Source organism: Rhinatrema bivittatum, chromosome 2 (genome assembly GCF_901001135.1).
Source record: "Rhinatrema bivittatum chromosome 2, aRhiBiv1.1, whole genome shotgun sequence".
NCBI classification, from domain to species: Eukaryota; Metazoa; Chordata; class Amphibia; order Gymnophiona; family Rhinatrematidae; genus Rhinatrema; species Rhinatrema bivittatum.
In genome coordinates this window covers 78,381,217-78,405,298 of record NC_042616.1, presented here as the reverse complement: position 1 = coordinate 78,405,298, position 24,082 = coordinate 78,381,217, and the positions used below count along the sequence as shown (strand labels likewise).

The 24,082-nt window shown below is 39.0% G+C and overlaps 1 protein-coding gene across 4 annotated transcripts in view; it reads right to left on the bottom strand.

The window, feature by feature from the left end:
- The window catches only part of LOC115084059 (corticotropin-releasing factor receptor 2), a 670,575-nt gene that overhangs the window by 244,273 nt on the left and 402,220 nt on the right, over positions 1-24,082 (bottom strand). The window contains exon 1 of one of the 4 annotated variants that reach the window (XM_029588364.1): positions 16,384-16,471. The exons of the other annotated variants lie outside the window; for them this stretch is intronic. The gene's annotated coding sequence lies outside the window, so the exon portion shown is untranslated. Of the gene's footprint in view, positions 1-16,383; positions 16,472-24,082 lie in introns of those variants that run through there. 4 annotated transcript variants of the gene reach the window in all.

Here is a 24,082-nt window from a genome sequence, read left to right as displayed (position 1 = left end):
CCTCTGACTGTGCATGTACAACTGCCCCCCAAAACCTAGGCCACCACCAAAACCTCACCCCAAGTTACTACTTGCCTCTCCTACAGTGGTATAACTAGTTTACTTATATGAGAGTCTTATAAAGAGTCTCTTTCTCTCTCTCTCTCTCTCTCTCTCTCTCTAGCAAGGAGCAGTCTGAAATGTCTGTCTGGGCACTTCTCAGCATGAAATCTGAAAATATCACAGGTGTGATAAATTTAACACTACCCACATCCCTTTTTTTTTATAGCAAAATGATAAATCTAGGTCATAGTTAGCAAATTATTCAAAACAAAACAGAAAACAAGTAGGGGAGAGGGAAGGGCAGCAGCAGGGCATAAGTACATGCTTACTGTGTCTGACACAGCTGGCCTGCTGATTCTGGCATCCTTCATCAGCGTTTGGGGCTGCCAATCACAGCCATGGCTCTTCTCTGCTTTGGAAATTACTGCCAATTGCATCAGCAGTAGCTTCTAATTTTTTTTAACAGCTCGTATTAAAGTGCTCTGTTGGATCGCTGCAGCTGCTCCTCCTCTTCTTGGCAAGACGGACGTGAGATGGATCCAGGTACTGGTATTCAGCACTGGTCACTATCACCCCACCTCAAGCTCAGAATTTAGCAGAATGCTTAAAAGGTCATTGCTGTTCTAGTAATATAAAAATGTTAAATTTGGGGAAATAGTTATCCTTGTGTTGAAGAATATGTCTGATTAAGAATACCCAGACGCCTCTGCTGTACTAGCCTGTCAGAGGTGAATGAACTTTGAGAGACTTTCTGACTATCATAGATTCAAAGGATGCAGAAGATTTGGGAAACTGGTAAACCCTGCAAAGCCTATAATTACAGGCCAGGAAGGCATCAATGACAACATTTGCTTTACAATGCAGAGAAACTGAGTCTGGGATGCAAGCTTTTATCTTGCAGATGCTGGTTTCAATGACCTGAAACCAATGTGAAAAGGAGATTTTGTGAGGTGATAGTTTTGAATGAATCCTGGTGCCAAGAAGTGGAATCCAAGTCTAGCTCTATTCACAACCCAGACTGCAATTTATTTAAATAAAGAAGAACAAAAGAAGAACAGAAGAGAATACTTGCATCAAAGTCATTGATAAAGGAACTTGTTTACAGTGGGAGGAGGAACAGGGTTAGAAGAATTCTTAGTTGAGGGAGGTCCTCACAAGCATTTCCTATACAGGATAGATTGTCATGACAACAGTATACGGTATTTTGTCTTTGGCCAGTTACGTCATTCATTCTGGAAGCTTCGGGAATGTTGTATTTTGATTATATAAGTCAGGGCAGGTCAGAGATTCACTGAGATGCAAGTTATTACAGATAGAGGGCAGTTATATTGCATCTCACAGGAACATTTGACTTTTAAGAAGCCAAATAAACTAAATTTGAAAACCTCTTGTTGATTTGAAATGTTCTTGTTGCCCTAAAGCTTTGAGTCCAGCAAAAATTATACATTTGGCACCCCAGATGGGACTCTAATAGCTGTTGTTATTAATTATTAATAAGCTGTAGTGTTATGGTTGGTGGACAACCTAGCACTAGGTTCTTGAAGGGTAAATTTGGCTTGCCTTTCAAAGATTGAGTTACCCAGGTAGACTGGAGGCTTATCCCGGAGAATTATGAGTTCAGAGCAGATGTGGAATGAAGTTGGATCCATTTTGTGAGTATGTAACAAGAAAAAAAAAAAAAAAAGGAAAAATCTGTAAGTATCAATGTTTTTATTTTATTTTATTTTATTTGTTGTATAGTGTATATAGATTGTGTGTTACATCGGGGTTAGAATACTTTTTGCAAAATGTTCTTTAATATATGTTAGGGAGACAGGACATGAGTTGATGATTTAATTAAAATCAGATTGAACAGTTGAAAGAACAAAAAAAAAAAAAACAGAGGGGTACCCTGCACTAGTCAGTCTGGGGTCTTTTGTCCTCAGACCGCATGGCTTGGGCTCAAGCAGTTTCACTTTCACTTTACATCTGGGGAGCGGCTGAGTAGAGCGGTTGTAAGTGTGTAGATTCAGAAGGAGAAAGAGGGAATAAGATACAATTGGTAAGTTGAAAGTTTTATAATTAGTATGATAAGGAGTTTTTAGTTAGTGGATTTTTTACCAAAGTTTAGTTGTTAAACACAAACAAATGAGGTGCTTTTAAAACTAGAAACTGCATGGTTGGATATTATAGTTTACAGCTGTCTGTGATTACAGGTACATAAATGTCTCCAGTTTATTTTAGTTTATGAGATTTATTTTTATCAGTTCATATTTACGTTTGCTTTGGAGTTAATGCGTGATTGCTGTTAGGGTATCATTAACCAGAGAAATGAAGTTTTTCAGTTTTATGGTGTTTTGCTTCTCCCCCCTCCCCCTCAAGGTACAGGGCTGAATGATGTAGCCATGGCTGGCCACAAGGACTCTTATGTTCACTGTAAACGTAGAAAAAGAATACCCAGCCCAGCAAGCTTCTTAGTTTTTGGTTTTATTTTCCACCATTGATGCAGAGATGCTCATATTTTGCATCTAAGTTTTTAGAATTGTGTGCTTAACGAGAGTTTATTGTGAAGGGTGTGTTATTTTATTTGGTAAGAACGAAAGCATGAACCTGTGTTTATTTAAAGCCATTCATAATTAGATTTGATGTATCATTGGAGAGGGATGTATTGTTTTTTCTTTGGTCAGGGGTATAGGCAGAGAGATAGAAAGGAAAACAATCTATAGATATACTACAAGAGAGCGACTCCATTTTAATGAAATGATCTGTTTAAGTGTTTTATCACTTAACAAACCTATTCATTGAGTGTAATAGTTGTTTGGCGGGAGAGGAGGTGAACCCCCCCTTAGGAATGTGTTTGAGAAGAAAGAAAAAAAAAAAACCCTGGGAGTGAGTCACTTTTAAAATGGATTTTACAGTTCTGCTGAGAGGTTTGAGGTTTAAGTATGTTATAGGACTGAGTGCACAGGTGATAGAAGAGGGACTAATGGATTGATCTGTTTAATGTGAAAACAGAAAATTGTGTTGAAAGTATGGGGAAAGTGAATATTAGGGATGAGAGATGACGTAATGTTAAAGAGGGAAGAGATTTAGGAATATGCAGAAGGCTGTGTGCTGAGCAATATAGACTGTTTTGGGTAAAAGGAGAGAAAAGATGTAAGTCAGTTGCATTTAATTGTGTGCAGATAGGATTTATTTTAACTTAAACACAGGTCAGAAATAAACGGACGGCATGCAGCAGTAAGGATGATAAATATTTCTCAGTTTTGATTATACCTCAGTAGCTGCTAACTTTTAGAAGAAAGGAAATGAATTAGGTTGCTTGTTTTGATGGGAGTTCAGATATTGGACGTTTGTATTGTGGACGGTTTCGACGGTATGTTTCGACGGTATGTAAAGGAGTAAGATTGTGAGACGGTGAACAGCAGAGAGTTAAGTATCAATGCCTATTATCTATTTATGTACCAGTAAGAAAAACTGTTGGTTAATGCATATTAGTCTGTGCCATCCTTTTATTTTGCAGACTTCCAGACTCCTAGTTGATATGTCTGTGCTTTTGGAAATGATTCGTATTTTTATTTAGGGTATTTACAGGATTTGGTAGTAAGAACTTTGTGGAACATATGCATATTGGATGGAAATAGAATGACTTCTAATTAAGTGCAAAGTTGTTTGTTTTAAGTTTTTCTTTTAGAAGGCGAGTTAGGAGTTTACAAGCATAGGAAAACAAAAAGGTTTTAGATTTGTAAAAGGAAGTAGTTCTTATCACAGGGGACAGCGCCTCCTAGGGGTGGACCATCATAGAAAGGAAAGTAGCTTTATGACTGCTTTTTGCTGAATTAAGGTATAACAGTAGTTTGACTTTTAAGGAACCTGTAATGTCATTTTTACATTTAATTTTAATCATATTAACTGTCTTATATTAGATTTCTTTCCAGGGTACCAAAACACAAAGCGCATCTGTCTCTGATCTATGGGAGATGAAGAATGCAGTTTATTCCAGTTTGATTCCTTTTTTCATTTTTAATAGATCTATTCTATTTTTAATCCTGAGTTTTTGTTTTCTTTTATGGATCGATCCAATTCTTTTATATTTTAAAATACGTTTTTCTTTTTGAGCTCAAAAGTTTGTCATGTCGTCTGTTCTATGTTACATGTGTACAAGGAGGAATGAATGAATGCATGCATTATGTGGTCAGTGTTGTGACATATATGTTTTAATGTACAGTCTGAGTATGTATGGTTGTGGTCTGGACCATTGCATGTTGTTTTGAAATAATGTGGGGATTATTTGGCAACTTAAATATAGGGAGTACGTGACATAAAAGTATTTTCTTACTACTTAATCGGATTTGTTGCACTTTTATTTAGGTTTGACTTCATACATATGCATCTAATCTAAGGAGCTAAGAGATTCTGCCTTGACATCATCACTGAATCCTACTAAAAGAACTATATACGCACTTGGTCACAGACTTTCTTACATATTATATGGACTGCAAGGCTTACAATTTATACCTGATATTTGCTTTTTTCTATGTTTCGTGGGAATGACTTTATGCAGAATTTAGGTTCTTTCATTCTTTGTCAGCACTTAGGTGTTCAAGTTAATAATATTATTTGAAGTGATGCTGTTTTTATTAGTTTGTATGTTCCAAGTTAAGTAATATTTTCCAGTCTTAAATTTTATAATACTTATATGCTGAATCAGTTAAATGTGTATGTACTAGGTTTTTCTATCTTTATCTATGGAAGCTTCTTTGATCACATAGAGGGTGATGTGTTTCATTGTGATTCAAATATGATAATTCAGGGTTCAAGAGGGAGATCTCTTTATATTTCTCTTCCACACCAGCTTAAGTTATAAGCTATTTCTATTCTTTTGTTTTGCAGCTTGCACTTAGGATAATCACTTTGCTGATCTTTAATATCTCAATATTCTATCTCTTATTCTAATGTTTTCGCTGAACCCTTCTTTGAATATCTTTTCTTATGACATTATTTACTAGATTTTACCTAATGACTGTTTCACTCTCTTTCACAAAGATTTCTTACTAGTGTAGCCTGTGATGCTTATTATGAGACTGTTCTCCTTGAAATAAATACATACCTTACACATGAGGAGCTCTGCTATAGGGATCTGCAACATTCTATTACTATATCTTTCGGCATATTAATTGCTCATTGTTCTTTTCTTTTTATTTTGGTCCTTTCACTATAAACTCTATCGGTGACTTATAAGCTAGTTGGTTTCTATTTAGGATTCCAAAGGGGAAGATATATTTGTATTACATTCTTTCTCTTCCCTGTGTAAAATCTTACACTGATGGTTTATCAATTCTGCAAAGTAGTTCACATAATATGTTAAAGACTTTCTCACAGAGTTAGCTTTCATTTATTGTTATGATTATCCCCAATATATTTAGATTTACCATCATTTGAGAAGGGTATTAGCCCCATTTCCCCTAGTATCTGAAGACGAAGCAGTATTACTAGCCATCATCTACCTTAATAATTAATACTTGCCCTACACAGCCGTATTATCTCTTGGACATATGACTGCCATAAGTGAATTAGGACAGTCCATACAGTGAGTGCTTTCACTGCTACAGGTTGTTGTCCTAATACTGGATAGCACTATAAATACCCTACAGAATTAGTATGATGTTTCAGACTTTTGCTATGCCTTTGCCTATCATGCATATGCTTTTGTATTTGATCTTCCATCACTACAGCATATGACTAGAATATGTCTTATGCTTTGCAACACTTTTACATCATGTATGCACAACACAGTATGAGTTTTTCTATAGATTCTTGGTTTTCTTCTATGTTATTGGTTTCTTTACTTTTCTGGTAAGGTGCATTGATTATATCCCTGTTTGCCATTTTAATGAATATTATCCTGGGTAGTTGTTCACAACAACAGTATTCATTGAAAAGATTTGCCCAGTATACCTAGTATTATATGAGAAACACAGTACTTTCATACTAGTCTCTCTGTGTACTTATCTTTACATGTTATATCACTATTATGTACTTACTTGATTCTGAAAGATAACATATGTGATCATGTTATATTGAAGTAGGTCCTTTTTATAATGCAGGTATCTGTATAGCTCCATTATAGAGCTAATAGCTACCTAGTGAAAATTAGTTTTGATGTTATTTTTTGATTAACTAGTGAATGCTTGTGGGAGTATTATTCATATTAATTAGGAATCTAGAGGGACATACACCTATGCACTACACCTGATAAATACCAAGGTTAGGGGTTAGGTTACACTTTTAAGTTCCTCTGTCATGGCTTAGCATCGAAGACTGATTGATGTGACACCTGTCCATTAAAGGTGTCCCATAGAGGGAAATGAAGAATATGTCTGATTAAGAATACCCAGACGCCTCTGCTGTACTAGCCTGTCAGAGGTGAATGAACTTTGAGAGACTTTCTGACTATCATAGATTCAAAGGATGCAGAAGATTTGGGAAACTGGTAAACCCTGCAAAGCCTATAATTACAGGCCAGGAAGGCATCAATGACAACATTTGCTTTACAATGCAGAGAAACTGAGTCTGGGATGCAAGCTTTTATCTTGCAGATGCTGGTTTCAATGACCTGAAACCAATGTGAAAAGGAGATTTTGTGAGGTGATAGTTTTGAATGAATCCTGGTGCCAAGAAGTGGAATCCAAGTCTAGCTCTATTCACAACCCAGACTGCAATTTATTTAAATAAAGAAGAACAAAAGAAGAACAGAAGAGAATACTTGCATCAAAGTCATTGATAAAGGAACTTGTTTACAGTGGGAGGAGGAACAGGGTTAGAAGAATTCTTAGTTGAGGGAGGTCCTCACAAGCATTTCCTATACAGGATAGATTGTCATGACAACAGTATACGGTATTTTGTCTTTGGCCAGTTACGTCATTCATTCTGGAAGCTTCGGGAATGTTGTATTTTGATTATATAAGTCAGGGCAGGTCAGAGATTCACTGAGATGCAAGTTATTACAGATAGAGGGCAGTTATATTGCATCTCACAGGAACATTTGACTTTTAAGAAGCCAAATAAACTAAATTTGAAAACCTCTTGTTGATTTGAAATGTTCTTGTTGCCCTAAAGCTTTGAGTCCAGCAAAAATTATACAGTGTGAACAACTTCCAACAAAGTAATCAGATGCATTTTCTTTGCAATAGCTGACCTCATACAGTGCTGATCACCTAAAATCTTCAGAATCCAGTTGCATTATTTCATTTCATATGAGCCTCCTTCCCTTTACCATAAATAAATATGCTAAGAGGATTACGGCAGCCATAGGGAACCTATATAATCATATACACACAGATTAAAAACAATATAAAGAGATAAAAAATAAAATGAATACCAAACAATAAGCGCAAATACTTAGAAAAGCGATACCCTCATCACAGTGTCTCACTACCCATCCTGATCATTTAATAACACAGACCTCAAAAGCCAAAACAAAAGGCTTTAATTGTCTTCCAATAAACTAAGTAATTATCTAACTTATGCAAAGGAACAGGAAGATGATTCTAAAAATCTGAGCCCAAATAAGAAAAAGTTCCCTTCCTCATACCCAGCAATGTAATTTCTCTTAAAAAAGGAAGTACAAGGAGAACTTCATTCAAAGATGTACGATCCCTAACAGGAACAGAGGACACAGGGTGATATCATCGCCCTCTTAGGAATCGGGGACAAGTCAAAGAGAATTCTAAAAAAAAAAGTAAGATCTTTTTATTTAGACTTTTTTCTTGTATAATCTTTTTATTATGGTTTTTTTTCACACAATAATAACAAATACCTCACAAGATATACAGTGCAATACCAAACCCAGCAGCACATATAACTAACTGTAAGTACATTAGTTGAGCCATATCAAACATAATCAGTAACAGCATTAGGTTAATGATTAAATTGTCCCATATCCACCATTGTTATATTTTGCTCAATCCAGGACATGTAGTTCTGGGTGACTCACATCATTAAAACAATGAACATCAAAAATAAACAACACAAGGCCAAAGAACACATAGTAAAATGCCCATCAAAACTCTGACAAACAGCCACTGACTACAGTTGTTAAAAAACCTATGTTTCACTAGGACAAGCTTGTAAACAATAAAAAGCTTTTAGGTGCTTTCTAAACATTTTGTAATAAAAAAAATATTATGAATGTTGATGGGTACTGAGTTCCACATAGCAGGAACCACAAGAGGGAAAACTTACTGTTGTGTATCCTAAAGATATGCCTCCTTCACAGAAGGACGGTAAGACTAGCAGCTCTTTCTCAGCAGACTACAACACATGTGAAACAGAGCATATGCATAAAAGAGATTTCTCAAATAGTGCAAGCCGGCACCCCTGAGAGCGTCCTAAACAAGAGTGACAACTTAGCCATTGTAGCTTTTGCAACTTAGGTATAATATAATCTCTATTTCTTTAGTGATTAAATGGGTACCTGAACACCATTTTTTAGGAGATCTATATATAATGAATTACAGAAGTCTCTAGCATTCAAGGCAATGGTCTGCACAAGAGAGCAAAAATCTTCAACAGTGAGAATATATTTAAGCCTCTGTACCAGTCTCAACTTAAAAAATGAAGATGTTAGCACAGTCTGAATATGGAATTGTAAAGATAATCAGAAGCCTAAGTACCCCCAAATATCTCACTGCTGTAAAATGGAGCTCATCATCCTTAAAACAAAAAGTTGGGAAGAAATCTGGGAGACCTGAATGTCTTACCCAAAGGACGTTCAACTTCCGGATATTAAGAGAAAGTTTATTCTGGTCCAACCATCCATCCACCATTGAAAGGCAAATGGTTAAGGGGTTAACATGATTTCAAACTGAATGCATAAAGATATAGTATAGGCAGTCAATGAAGGCCAGCCAACAAGGGCATTGCATGTTCCCATTTATAAAGTTTGCTAATCAATTTTACTTTGCAAAAGTTGAAGAACATGAAAAACAAATTTGGGTATCCCCAGGTACACACTATTACAATTATCACATCTAGACATTCCAGTGCCTGAATAATAGTAATGAAGTGATGCCTATAGATGAAATGGTGCAATTGTAGAATGGAGCCGAACACAGCCAGGACTTAGTAAGCCAGTTCTACATTACAGGGAACCCTCTCTAGCGCTTTCTTTTTCAACATAAATAAAATATTATGGTAATTTTAGCTGTGCCTTATAAGCAATGTTATCTCTTTCAATTATTTGGACAATGTTTTGTTTGGTTTTATGATTTTGTGATTTTAATTTTTATGTTATTTGTTTTTACATCGCTTTGGAAGCTTTTATCATAAAAATTGGAAAGCAATTTATAAATGGCATAAAGAAATTAAAAAAGAAATAACTTTACCACATGAAGGTAATATGAGGCAAATCCAAAATGGTAGAGACTTGATTAGTCTCTACCATTTTCAGTTGGGAATCCACAAGAACTTACAAGAACAGTTTGCTCACAGCTGGCAGCTGTGGGCAACCTGAAAGTAACTTCAGGTAAAGTAATAAAATTACCCATATGAGTTTGCAGATCAAGCATGGAACCTTCCATTTTAGTGGCCTGTATTGAGCATAGTTCAGAGAAGCCAGCTGTTCTTTCCATTGGGAAAATTCCTTTTTTGTGCATTCATTTATTTTGTTGAATTCACAAGAATGCATTTTATAATCAAATAATCAAAAGTGTCCATATTGGTGCAAATGCCATGAGTGCTTTTATCTGCAGGATTTTCACCAATAATTAAAGCAAAACTACACTAGTGTTTTTTTCTTTGATGAGATTTGTGCCTGCTTTCTCTGCAAGTAATTTTCTTGGAATAAAACTATGCATGTTAGTCCATTTTCCACTCTCCTTTTGCCCCTGTGAACACCTCCAGAGTCCATTTTAGTGGGTAAACCATTGCTTTTCAAAGGGAGGGCAAGGTTGCTTACTGTAAATGGGGTTCTCTGTAGAGAAAATGAATTAAGATGTAGAAAAAAGTTAATGTTTGTCCATTTAATTCAAATAATAATGAGTATAATTGATAAGCTATCTTTTTATATTTGTAGAGCCGACACAACGCCAGCTAATACCTCATATATTAAGCTGAAAGTCAATTAGGTCCACTTTTATATATGTTTCTGGATGTTTTTCAATATATGCAAGTAAAAAATATCCACTTTACTTATTACATATAATATGCCCAAAACAAAGGCATTTAGAAGTGAGCACAATAACCCATAAAGCAAAAGCAGTACTTAGCTTGTATATCCAAAATGAAAGTGAGGTCAATCCTCTTTTCCTGAAGGTGACTGAGAATGCTGTTAACGCATGCCAAATGCCTTTAGGCTCTAAGAGACTGATCTGGAACAGATGTTCCATTGTCAACCAAGTTCTTTGAGTTTGGAAGGCACTTGTATGCTTGTCCCACACTCTGATGGATGTATCTGTCACCAGCATCACCTGATGAGGCAAAACTCGAAGAAGGGAACCTATATCCAGAATCCTTGGCTTCGGCCACCAGTGGAGGGATGTTTTCATCTCTGTGGTTACATTTATTGGATGTGATAAGGGCTGATGCAGCTGACCCCATTGGAGAACTTTCATGTTCAAGCAAACCAGGGAAACCACATGCACAGATATTATGATATGTCCAAGGACAACCAGGATTGCTTGGATCACAACTTGATCTCACTACAAGACGTTTTGGACCTGTACCTGTAGTAACATTGTCTTTTCTGAAAGGAAGAATACTTTTTCTTCTGAGTCTATCCATGCCGACAAAGGTAAGGGGGGGGTTTAGATAGGGCCGGGGGGGGGGGGGGGGTGGGTTAGGTAGGGGAAGGGAGGGGAAGGTGGGGGGAGGGCGAAGAAAAGTTCCCTCCGAGGCCGCTCCGAAATCGGAGCAGCCTCGGAGGGAACAGGCAGGCCGTGCTGGGCTCGGCGCGCGCAGGTTGCACAAATATGCACCCCCTTGCGCGCGCCGACCCCGGATTTTATAAGATACGCGTGGTGGCGCGAACAAAAGTAACAGCGCGCGTATTGTTTTAAAATCCGCCCCTCAGTCTCCCACTTTGATGAAGGGTAGGATGGTGGAGGGAGATCATCTTGAACTTCTCCCATAACAGACTCTTGTTCAGTCTTATTGTAAATTCCCCCAGACTTCTTGGGGATAAGAAAATAGTGGGCATGATCTTTGGGAGGGACAGGCTCTATCTCCCTCTGGCTGAGAAGCAACTCCACCATGAGATGGTTAAGTGAGTCAAATCCAAATTGATGGCTAAACATTGGTGAAACACTGGAGCACAGGAGAACTGCAAATGATAACTATGAGTTGAAGGGAAAAAAAAAAGTTGCAGCATGTCTTCTTTGACATATTGTGCTACAGAAGAAGTGAATTACAGGCTCCAGGAGCTAAATGTAAAGCAGCTATCCTTCCCATAGGTTGAGCTGGCTCTATTGGCTACCAAATGCTGAATATTAGCACTAACAGGATAATTTTATTTCCCTAATGTAACCCTGCTTCTAGGACCACCCAGAATTTGAGCAGCAAAATTTAGCAGCTCAGCACCAGTACATTTTCAAAGGCTTTGATCTAGCTGGCTAATTTGTTACTTAGCTGGTTAAATGGCTTTGGAAAATGTACTGAAGCATTCTACAAATTGTAGCTTCTTAATTTGATTTTTAAGTATTGAAAGTTATTATTATTTTCCTCCTTCCTGGATTCTCTTTGTTTAGTAAGCATTTGGTGAAAACGTTTTCTTGCCGAAGCTCCAGCAGTTGGGGATGAGGCCCAGAGCATAGAGGAGGGGACAGAGTATACGGTAAATGTGCAAGCAGGCAGTCGTTTATGCTCCTTAACCTCACAAGAGGCACAGACACAAGAGGCCCCAGTAGTATCAGAACTAAAAACAGATAGTAAAAATATTGGAACTTCTACAAGCTTCACTGCTACACTTGGTCCACCAACCCTCAGTTTAAACCATCTTCATGTGCAACAATGATGTGTGATGCCCTGGAAGCAAATGCTCTGCAAGAACATCCCATCAATGGCATGATCTGCTTAATCTGGTGTCACCACTATGCACCAAACAAGCTATCAGCAATCAGCACAAGGCTACATCGAGTGTGCAGCTATGATGATACAGAAGATACATCAGCAGCCTTATTAGACTATGAAGGGTAATAACTTGCCAAACTCCAGGAGGAAGCAAAGGTAGCATAGAAACAAATACTATGGCCTATGAGAGCCAAATGCAATAGGCGAGAAAGAACAGGGGAGAGAGATAGATATGACTGATCTAATCCTGGAAGGCCATACAATGGTCTCCCAGAAATCCAGCTATTCTCACACTTCCAACAGACCATCAGGAAGTGGTGTTTCACTATCATTGGGGAAGCTTCCCTCCAGGGGGACGTACATTCTGGAAGCTACAAAGGAGTGGCACATGCTCACTGAAACAACAACCTCAGGCACAATCCCTATTTCATCGCTCCCGGTAGCAATGGCCATGGAATGGACCCACTTCCTAACCTAGTAACATAGTAATGATGGCAGAAAATGGCCAAATTCAGTCTGCACAGCAAGTTCCTTATGCTTTTAACTGCCGTTCCATACAGGTTACTCCCAACTTTCTGTTAAGGGTAGTAACTGCTGCTCCATGCAGGTTACCCCCATGCTTTCTGCTAAGAGTAGTAACTGCCACTCCATACTAGTTACCCCCAAGCCTTATGTTAAGGGTAGTAATATTTACAATCAAAACCAAGCAATTTTCAAACCCATAACAAAGTTACTGCTAGCAACATTTTTACATGATGAGTGACCTTCTTGATAATTCAGACAATGCTGCTAAAACGTGCTGCTTTTGGATTTGACCATAGAAGCAGTCTTGTGCTTTACCTTTAATGTCTGCATATTAGGGATGTGAATCGTGTCCTCGATCGTCTTAACGATCGATTTCGGCTGGGAGGGGGAGGGAATCGTATTGTTGCCGTTTGGGGGGGTAAAATATCGTGAAAAATCGTGAAAATCGTTAAAAAAATCGAAAAATCGGCACATTAAAACCCCCTAAAACCCACCCCCGACCCTTTAAATTAAATCCCCCACCCCCAAATAACTTAAATAACCTGCGGGTCCAGCGGCGGTCCGGAACGGCAGCGGTCCGGAACGGGCTCCTGCTCCTGCATCTTGTCGTCTTCGGCCGGCGCCATTTTCCAAAATGGCGCCGAAAAATGGCGGCGGCCATAGACGAAAAAGATTGGACGGCAGGAGGTCCTTCCGGACCCCCGCTGGACTTTTGGCAAGTCTCGTGGGGGTCAGGAGGCCCCCCACAAGCTGGCCAAAAGTTCCTGGAGGTCCAGCGGGGGTCAGGGAGCGATTTCCCGCCGCGAATCGTTTTCGTACGGAAAATGGCGCCGGCAGGAGATCGACTGCAGGAGGTCGTTCAGCGAGGCGCCGGAACCCTCGCTGAACGACCTCCTGCAGTCGATCTCCTGCCGGCGCCATTTTCCGTACGAAAACGATTCGCGGCGGGAAATCGCTCCCTGACCCCCGCTGGACCTCCAGGAACTTTTGGCCAGCTTGTGGGGGGCCTCCTGACCCCCACGAGACTTGCCAAAAGTCCAGCGGGGGTCCGGAAGGACCTCCTGCCGTCCAATCTTTTTCGTCTATGGCCGCCGCCATTTTTCGGCGCCATTTTGGAAAATGGCGCCGGCCGAAGACGACAAGATGCAGGAGCAGGAGCCCGTTCCGGACCGCTGCCGTTCCGGACCGCCGCTGGACCCGCAGGTTATTTAAGTTATTTGGGGGGGGTTCGGGAGGGTGGGGGATTTAATTTAAAGGGTCGGGGGTGGGTTTTAGGGGGTTTTAGTGTGCCGGCTCACGATTCTAACGATTTATAACGATAAATCGTTAGAATCTGTATTGTATTGTGTTCCATAACGGTTTAAGACGATATTAAAATTATCGGACGATAATTTTAATCGTCCTAAATCGATTCACATCCCTACTGCATATTAGTACCCCAGACCAGAAAAGTCAGGGCCAAGTGATGGTTGTCTTCTGAATCCAATTCCTGTGCAGGATGAGGTGGCCCATAGCTTCCAGTGCACCAGCCCATAATTTGTAACTCAACGCACCATGCCTTGCAGCCCTCATAGTGGAGGAGAATTAGGAGGGCACCATGTTCAGTATTCACTCCTACTCATTGCCAAATGCAGCTTTTAATGGGAAATTCCCTAGCTGGGCTACAATGCCCTACTTCCTTATGGCAAGAAATATTTGACTTAGCCAGCAGCATAGCCATCTCAGTCAGGATTGAAATCGGCTGTCACCAGCACAACCAACTCATACTCAGATGTGGCTGAAGCTTGCCGTGGACTTGAGCATTATATCTGACAGTTACACCAGGTGTATCAGGCAAGTGGATAGCAAGCTTTATCAACTCGCAATGGAGCAACTGAGCAAATGAGTGAATAATGTCTATCACTAAAGAGGACGTGGTTGAGGAGGGGAATCCAAGTCGGGCACCACTGGATAACGTAAGGTCAAAATCAAAAAGGAAAAGATGTGGGCAAAAAAGAGAGTGTAGATCTGATTATAATTCCAGCTCAACTAATTTGATTTGATTTATATTCCCCATTTCCCAATGCAAATTCGTTCAATGTGGATTATAAAAAAAATTTAAAAAAACATAATATACAAAATATAATAATAATACTGGTGTCAATATCTCTTTCCTCTGTCAATATGCTAGATGGTTTTTGGGGGCTAACAGAGGTGCTCCTTCATGAATCCCCTGCCCTGATGAGCCTCACTCAGTTGTAGGAAATAGTGGCAAGATTATTCTAAAAGCAAATGATTAAGTGCAGATATAATTAATATTTATTTTATTTTCATTTATTCATTGCAATTTATAGGATAAAATAGTTTAAACCAACTTTCAACTTAAAAATAATACAATAATTAAATAAACATCATCCTGACTAATCTACTCTTATTTCTTCAGTGACAATCAAGTAAGGACAGAAAATGATTTGCCAAAAAGCCATGCCTTGATTTGTTTTCAGAATCTAACATAGTCTTCCTGAAATCATACTTCTCATGGGAGATTATTCCACCATATGGGAGGTTTGGATAAGTTCTGAGGAAAAGTCCATAACCTGCTATTAATCAAGTTGACTTAGGGAATAGCCCCTGCTTATTACTGGCATTAGTAGCATGGGATCTATTGTTTTTTTATTTTCTATTTATTAAGCTTTTCATTTGCATACATAAAAAGAATATGAAAATCACAGGCAAAACAATCAAGAATACACAATGAATCATATCCATATACTTGATCTATTCCACATTATTTAAGGGACCCTCAAAATAAAAAAGAAAGAGAAAATAAAAGAACATTTTATAAGGGATAGGAGAGCAAGATATACTATTGTCTACCTGTATATTTCATTACACCACAGATTTATTTCTGATGAAAGTTTCAAGATGAGATGAGTCCACAAACACAAAACTATTTTTTTCATAACTAATGAAAACCTTAAATGGATATTTGAGAAAGAAAGTGGCACCCAGGTCTAAGACCTTCTGTCTATGTTGCAAAAAACTGTTTCCTATGAAGCAGGTAATGCAAGATACAACAGGAAAAACATGAATTCTATAACCACAAAAGCTAATATTTTTGCAAGCCTTCTGAAAAATTGCATCCCTATCTTGCTGGGAGCAAAATGTAACTAATAGTGCTGCTCTAAGAGGAATAGTATCTATGGATGACTTCAAAAAAATCTGACAATGGGGGGCTCTCAGTCATCTTAGTGCCTCCAAGAGGCGCGAATTATCCTGCATTTAGATATATAGAAAGTTTTTGACAAAACAGGTGTTTCATCTTCAGAAAAAAGCAGTATTTCAATTAGATATTTTTTAAATAATTCATAGGCTGATAGCAATCTAGAGACTGGGAAATTCAAGAGGTTGAGATTCTCCCCCTAATCTGGTTTTCCAAGGACTCTAACTGATTATGCAATTGCAAATTATCTTCAATTTGAGCCACCCCAATGGTTTGAAAGGAAATATTTAAGAACCCATAATAGCAACTGAGTTATCACCTGAGTCCAACATCACTTCATGGATTTGCAATTTACATTTAGTATCTTCTGTTATTCCACTGAGCTGAGACACAGTAGATGACACAACATTTACTACTCTATTAACCAGTCTCCAGATATCAATTAGAGCAATGTCTCATGGGTCTTCACCCAACTCAAGTATATCATTAGAAAGCAAAACAGCCGGTAATGGAACTCTTGCTTTAGAGTAAACCTCATCACAAGAGGAGAAAGAGAAAGGGCCACTCACCCTTGAAGTTGAAGATATTATAGTTGGAGAAATCTCACTCTCCAGCTGATTTTGAGAGATGCAAACAGAAGGCACAACTAATCCAGCAGAGTCCAAATTATTTGCTGCTTTGGAAACAGAAGGAGCCAGTTCTTTCCCAGAATGACTGGGAGTGATTATTGCCCCTTCTACCATCAGAGGCTGCGGAGGAGGCAGACTCACCTCAGGGTTTAAGGAGGCTCCTGAAGAGCAATACAAAAGGAACTAACATTAAACCCTAAAAAGACTGAAATCATCTGGTTAAACAAAAACTCTTGGATAGTAAAACCACTGGCTCTAGATCTGGGCAATTTCAAAATTACTCCATCAAATCAAGTACGGGATCTAGGTATCCAGCTAGATAAGAATCTAACAATGAAAAAGCACATCAATAAATGTGGTACTAATGGTTACGCCAAGTTTTATTTATTTATTTTAAGTTTTTTATTTTTATTTATTTATTTATTTTATAAGTTGTGTATATTACATTGATTAAACCCTTTATTAAATTTCAAGGACTTTTGTACTGTATTGCAAACCCTAATTTTCTCAAACCTAGACTACTGTAACTCCTTATTACTCAGTCATCCCGCATGTCTATTAAAACTATTACAGTTATTACAAAATGCCTCAGCAAGAGGTTTATTAGGAACTAGGAAATTTGATCACATTACACCTTCGCTAATCTCTCTGCACTGGCTGCCAGTAAAAGCCCAAATACATTTTAAGGTATTAATGCTAATATTCAAAATCATAAATTTCAATAACACCAGAATGATAGGTGAGACAATACCATTTGACAGACCTCAGTGAACAATAAGATCTCAAAATAAAGGACCATTCCAACAATACGAAACACACACCTGACGCAAGTAAGAGATCATGCCTTTTCCACAGCAGGTCCAAAGCTATGGAACTCTCTACCTGAGATACTATGTCTAATACCAGACAGAAAGAGATTTAAATGTGAGCTAAAAAAACATGGCTATTCAAAAGTGCATATAACCTAAATTAAAACATCAGAATGTATAGAGCAACAATAACAAGAAGGTGAAGAGATACTAATGAAGTGAAGAAGAATAAATTTCACGAGAGAATGTAAGAATCTATACAATGTAGTGACTAAAATGTGAAATATGTTATATTATTTTACTCTGATTTATATAATTCTCGTACAAAATATTTAAACAATTGGTTTCTTGGTCAATCTTTCTATAGTTTTAATGTGCCACATACGTACAATTCAGCACTCAAATAATTTTGTAGGACCAATACCAACCGAGTTTGTATATCAATCAGACCCAACATGGAAAGGTCACATTACTTTATTGTTATATCTTTGTATTATTTTTTTAAATTTTTAATTTTTTTCACTAAAATCAGTCCATATTGCCACGGGAAATTAAAGTATCTCAATTGAGAATTCTCTTATATCTTGATTTGTGCAAGCATCAGCAACATTGCAAAACTTAGCTCATAATAAAGTCCCAGAGAGGTCACATGAAAATCAGCAAAATTGTAATACTAAACTCAAAGTGAAGTCATAGTAAAGTCCCGACGGGATCGCGTTTCAGACCACACGGTCCTGCTTCAGGGGACAATCCTCTTTTTCCTCAGGAATGATAGTCAATTGCACACATCTTCCCAAATTGGCAACAGAAAAGGCATCTTGTAAAAATCTTCCGTAGGCAGTCTGATTTGAGACCCACTAATTTAACAACATGGCGAAATCGCAGGGCATTTATACTTCCTCCGGAAATGGCGTCAGACAACATGTCAATCAAATCCTACGTACACTGAAATCTTCCATATTCAAAAGAGAGGGGGTTCCCAATCCGGTCATCTGAATGGTATGGTCCTTGCAATAGGAAGTTCCCAATCAAGTCGTCCTCATTTAATTATATGACACAAAGTTCAGTAACTCATTAATGCAATCCTCGATCCAATAATCTCCAATGTTGGAATATTTTAAAGGAAATTATAGTCCTCAATCCGATCGACACTCAAATAGCCACAATAATCCAGCCATATAAAAGGAAAAATCTCCTATATGTTGAAAACGTCAATGCGGCAGCTCAATTCTCAACGAATCAAAAAATGAATTGTGTACCCCACAATTATCTTCATTAATCTAGGCCATCTTGTCATCTTGTCATACAATTAAATGAGGACGACTTGACTGGGAACTTTGTGTCGTATGTTCGAATGAGGACGACGTGATTGGGAACTTCCTATTGCAAGGACCATACCATTCAGATGACCGGATTGGGAACCCCCTCTCTTTCGAATATGGAAGATTTCAGTGTACGTAGGATTTGATTGACATGTTGTCTGATGCCATTTCCGGAGGAAGTATAAATGCCCTGCGATTTCGCCATGTTGTTAAATTAGTGGGTCTGAAATCAGCCTGCCTACGGAAGATTTTTGCAAGACGCCTTTTCTGTTGCCAATTTGGGAAGATTCATGCAATTGACTATCGCTCCTGAGGAAAAAGATGATTGTCCCCTGAAGCAGGACCGTGTGGTCCGAAATGCGATCACGTCGAGACTTTACTATGACTTCACTTTGAGTTAAGTATTACAATTTTGCTGATTTTCATGTGACCTCTCTGGGACTTTATTATGAGCTAAGTTTTGCAATGTTGCTGATGCTTGCACAAATCAAGATATAAGAGAATTCTCAATTGAGATACTTTAATTTCCCGTAGCAATATGGACTGATTTTAGTGAAAAAAATTAAAAATTTTAAAAAAATAATACAAAGATATAACAATAAAGTAATGTGACCTTTCCATGTTTGGTCTGATTGATATACAGACTCAGTTGGTATTGGTCCTACAAAATTATTTGAGTACTGAATTGTACGTATGTGGCGCATTAAAACTATAGAAAGATTGATCAAGAAACCAGTTGTTTAAATATTTTGTACTTGTACCTAAGGTTTCTGGAGTACAGAATTGGGCCGATTTTGTTGTGATTGATATTATATAATTCTCGACCATGTACAGGAACAGCTCAATTGATAGATGTCCATGCCTATTTATGAATACTACCTCCTTAATCCATCATTATTTGTCAATTTATAGCTATGAATGTTACTTTTGCAAACCGTTGTGATCTTTTACATGGAACAATGGTATATAAAATGTCTAAATAAATAAATAAATGATGACTCAGTTCAGTGTTGGTAGGAGGCGGGGGGGGGAAGGGTACATCCAATACCCACTCTCACTTCCCGCTCTCCTTGGATCCCAGCATGGAATCTAGTTAATGATTTGGTACTTGACAGGTACGTGTAACCTGGATTGGCTACTGTTGAAAACAGGATACCGGACTTGATGGATCGGGTCTGACTCAGTATGGCAACTTATTATGTTCTTATGAGCCACACTAGAAAAAACCCTGTCCCTCATTCTTTGCAAATTAATTTTTTTTCTTGGTTGCTTCCCATAGCAGTACATAGTTAATATATTTAAATTATTTGAGGAGCAGAAGAAGATGGGTAAAGGTAAAAAAAATTAGGAACCAAGTAGCTTGGAAAAATTCCCACATAATCATAATACAGTAAACTGGAGCAGGTATTTCTCCGCATGATCAATGCTGTCAGCCAGGATAACTTGTCAGAGTATGCTGCCATGCTGACAAGGGCTGACTTGCTTTTGGATGTGCATAAGGATTATTAAGGGTGCATTTAGCTCACTTATGGTGAGGATTTCAGAGACAAAATGGAGGAGAACATGCACATGATCCAGCGCAAGCAGAATGTTAGTATGTGGCTGACATGCATGACAAACAAGGCACACAGGCATTCATTTCCTAAAGTTCAGTTATCTCCATCCAGGCAAGATGTCTGCTTGCGAAGATTTCAAAGGCTGTTGCTTCAGGCATCCATACCTTATGTGCACTGATAACCATCCAGCCAATGAGTGCATGAAAGTGGCAGTTACCGAGTCTGCGTTTCACCTCTTTCCCATAAACGCATTAAGTTTTCTACTGCTAGAATTCGAGTTTCATTGCCAATTTTATTTGGACGAGTGAATGTCAATGGGCTGCACTATCAATCTTCTGCTAGTCACATCTTCCATGAACCACAGATAAAAATAGATGATGGATATTTTTATAATAAACTCAGTAAATAAAAACAATCAGCAAAGAAAAATTATAAAACATAGCTTAAGTAAATCATGGCTTAAATTTGAAAACTATCTTAGAATGATCATGCCAAAGCTTTTATAACTGAAGTAAACAGAAGACTGGAAGTAATTAGAAAAGTGAAGTCCGATTTATAATACAACAGAGCAATGACAGAACCAACACTCATCCTGACATTAACTCACTGAGAAATCCTGGGACATGATGATGATGATAGATGTTTACCAGACCATGCCTGAAAAGTTGTTTTTTTATTTGTTTTTGAGCATAGAATGTTGTCTAGCCAGAAGGCAGCTTTTTATATAAAAAAAAAGAAAACATTTTTTTAAATAATGAAATTAAAATTCCAGATTTTCATAGGCTTTCTTCACACTTCATTTACTTCTGTGAATTAGTTGAATTAAAAAAAAAACAGTATGCTGCTTTCATAATCTAATGGCTTAAATTTTGTTTTAAATGTTAAACAAGTCAGGAATTTAGAAATCTGGTAAGTACATTTCATGTGGCATAATTACAAATACACAGTAACAGGCTGCATTGCAATGGCTCCACAATGACACAATTCCATTGCAATGCCATTAGGGTGATTGTTTTTAAAATAATACAAATAAATCTTAAATAGCTTTAGGAGAATATTATGTAATATAAGGCTCGAGAAAACCCTTATAAGTAAAGTCCATCATTTTGAATACAGAAACTTGGCCCTGCCTTGTAATCCTATTCTTATAAAATGCCCACAAGACACCCATTTAGTGCTCGGGATCATCTGAAGTCTCATAGGCAATCATTAACTGCAGCTATACGCTTCAGATCACAAAAACTACACACGTATACGTGTGAGGCCAGGAAGAAAAAAATAATAACATTTTCTCTGCTATATTATTTTCTGTTCTACACATTGCAGAGAAGAATACTCCTTCTTGCTGTTTCTCCAAAAGATGTGAAGAGAAGATTGGACGCAATGACAGGTTGCCCAGATTATGGGTGCCAGGCCTGACCTCGTGAAGTTTGTATGAAGGAAAAGGGGATGAGGAAGGGCAGTTGTAGGGAAGTCAGGTCAGGGCTCATTAGTGGCTGTTTTGAGCAGGGGATTCATATGATAGCAGGGGTGGGTGGAAAGGGCTGATTGGTTGAGAAGCGTTTGGGCTGAAAGGAAATGGGGAGAAGTTGAGGGAGTGCTGGGCAAGAGGCATTGTCACTTGCCTGTCTGTACATTTGCGAGCTGCATTGGATCATGTATGATGGTGCGGTACTTGGGAGATGGTGGCGTTTCTTTTGAGTCGGATCGTCGGAGGGGCCTCAGAGTTGGAATCACAGGAAGTGGCAACGGTCGAGGACGGCAGTCCCAGCGAAGAGTGGGGATTGGAATGGGCGGCAGTGACAGCGGGAGCTGTGGCTGTGGAGAGCATTCTTGAATGCATTGCTCCTGAGGTGCTTCCTGCTCGGAAGTGTGCCCTTGGCAGAGAGGCTTAGAGCAAGGGTGGGTACAGCTGCGTGGCAGGATTGTGTGGCTGCTTCGGGGGGTGGGGAGGCAGAGCAGCCTGCAGCAGGAATGATTGTCAGTTCTGGTCTATATATGAGGGAACAGCTGCTTCCTCATCTGTGTTCTCGGGGGGTGAGGGGGCAGGGGCGGAGTCGGGTTTCTCTTGCACTTCAAAGGGCTCAGTGTGTTGCGAGTAGACCGGTGCCTGGTGGGATGTTGCACTGTGGGGGAGAGGGCAGCTTTTCATCTGGCGAGCAGGCAGAGATGAGTGGAGGAGTTAATAGGGATGTGGTGAATTTCGGAGTTGGGGAAGCAGTGATATCGGTGTCCGGGGAGCTGCAGTAGGTACACCTGGGTTCCATGTGGGTGCTCGCAGTGTGTTGGTGTGGGTGTTGCTGGTACTGCTCCAGCTTTTCCTGGGGGTTTGCAACAGGATTAGGGAATAGGGAGTGCACCCAAGGCCGGTGGAAGCTCTATGTGAACTAGGCAATCGCCTAGGGAGCCACAGGTTTGGGGATGACCCAGAAGCCATCTACTGCTTCCATTGGACTGCTCAGAATTGTGAAAAAATGTTGTCCCGATTCCCGACACTGGTGGCAGCTGCAGGACCTAGGCAATTGGATCTCCTTCTAGCTCTCGAGGACCGGAAGAGGAAATGTGTTGTTGGGCCTGCGTGGGCAGGAAGAAGGATGTCCACTCGTCGGAGCTGGAAGGAGTGGTTAATTGCAGCATAGACCAGCCACGTGGTAGGAGAGAGGCAGGATTGGACGGGCTGTGTGGCTGAAGAGAGGCAGCGATCGACCGGGCTGCGCAGAAGGAGAGAGGCAGCGATCGGCCGGGCCGTACAGCAGGAGAGAGGCAAGATTGGCTGGGCGCGGTACAGAAAAGAGGCAGCATCTCTGCTGAACGAGGAAGACAGTGGAGGCCTCCTAATGCCATGGAAGTCCAAGAAGAAAGCTGCTGCCTACACCTAGGATGGAGAGTAAAAAATATATATGCGTGTGAACATGTGTGAGTGCATGTGTAGATGAGAGTATATGGGGAGAGAGAACATGTGGGGGAAAAAAAGAGTATGTGTTTGTGAGAGAGAGCATGTGAGGAAAAGAGAGTGTGTGGGGTGAGAGCCTGTGGGGGAGAGAGAGCATTTGTGTTTGAGAGAGCATAAGGGGGAGAGAGAACGTGTATGTATGTGTGTGTGAGAGCATGAAGCGGGGAGAGAGAGCAAGTGTATGTGTACGTGAAAGCATATGGAGAAGAGAGCATGTGGGGGAGAGAGTGAGTGTGTATATAAAGATGTTTGAGTAAGCGAGTATGCCTGTGTTGGAGTGTGTGTATGTGAGAGAAAGGAGAAAGTCTTTGTATCGCAGCCACCACCTCCTCCCATTAATCCATAACAAGCTCAGACTGAAAATCAAAAGTTCCCAGCTATGGATTGTGGGATATTTTTTATCCTTATTTTAATTATTGAGTAGTGTTTATGTGTTTGCTGTTTTGAAATATTTTATTGGTGTTTGGTAAAGCTTTCAAAATTTGCATGAGTCTTTAATTATTGGATATTCTATACATCAGCTGTTTTGAAATTATTTTATTAGTATGATTTTACTATTATAATTAATGATTTATATATTTTGATTTTATTGTTTGTTTCATGAGGAATGGTGAAATTTTTCTTTTTCCATTGTTGCACTGTATAGAGTCTGGCGTGTTGCGTTTACAGTTCAGTTTTTGTCTGCACATTTCTATTTATACTTTATGTGGCTTTATTCTGTATTTGGTGAGGGTTTGTGTTTTGCATGCAAAGACTGAGATGAAGCATTCTTTTAGCATGTGGTTTCTCTGTAGGGATCTGTAGTAGCTTGGCCTGTTCTGTTTCCTGATAGGCGGTGTATTTATATTTTAGATTTTGATGTAATATTTGTGGTATTCTTTTTTCATAGGTAGGGTTGTTATTGTTTGAGTGTTGGCAGATAGTACTGTGTTGATATGGGAGGACCATGCCGAAAATGATTACAATAGGTGTGATGCCATATGAATTCCAAGATGCAAA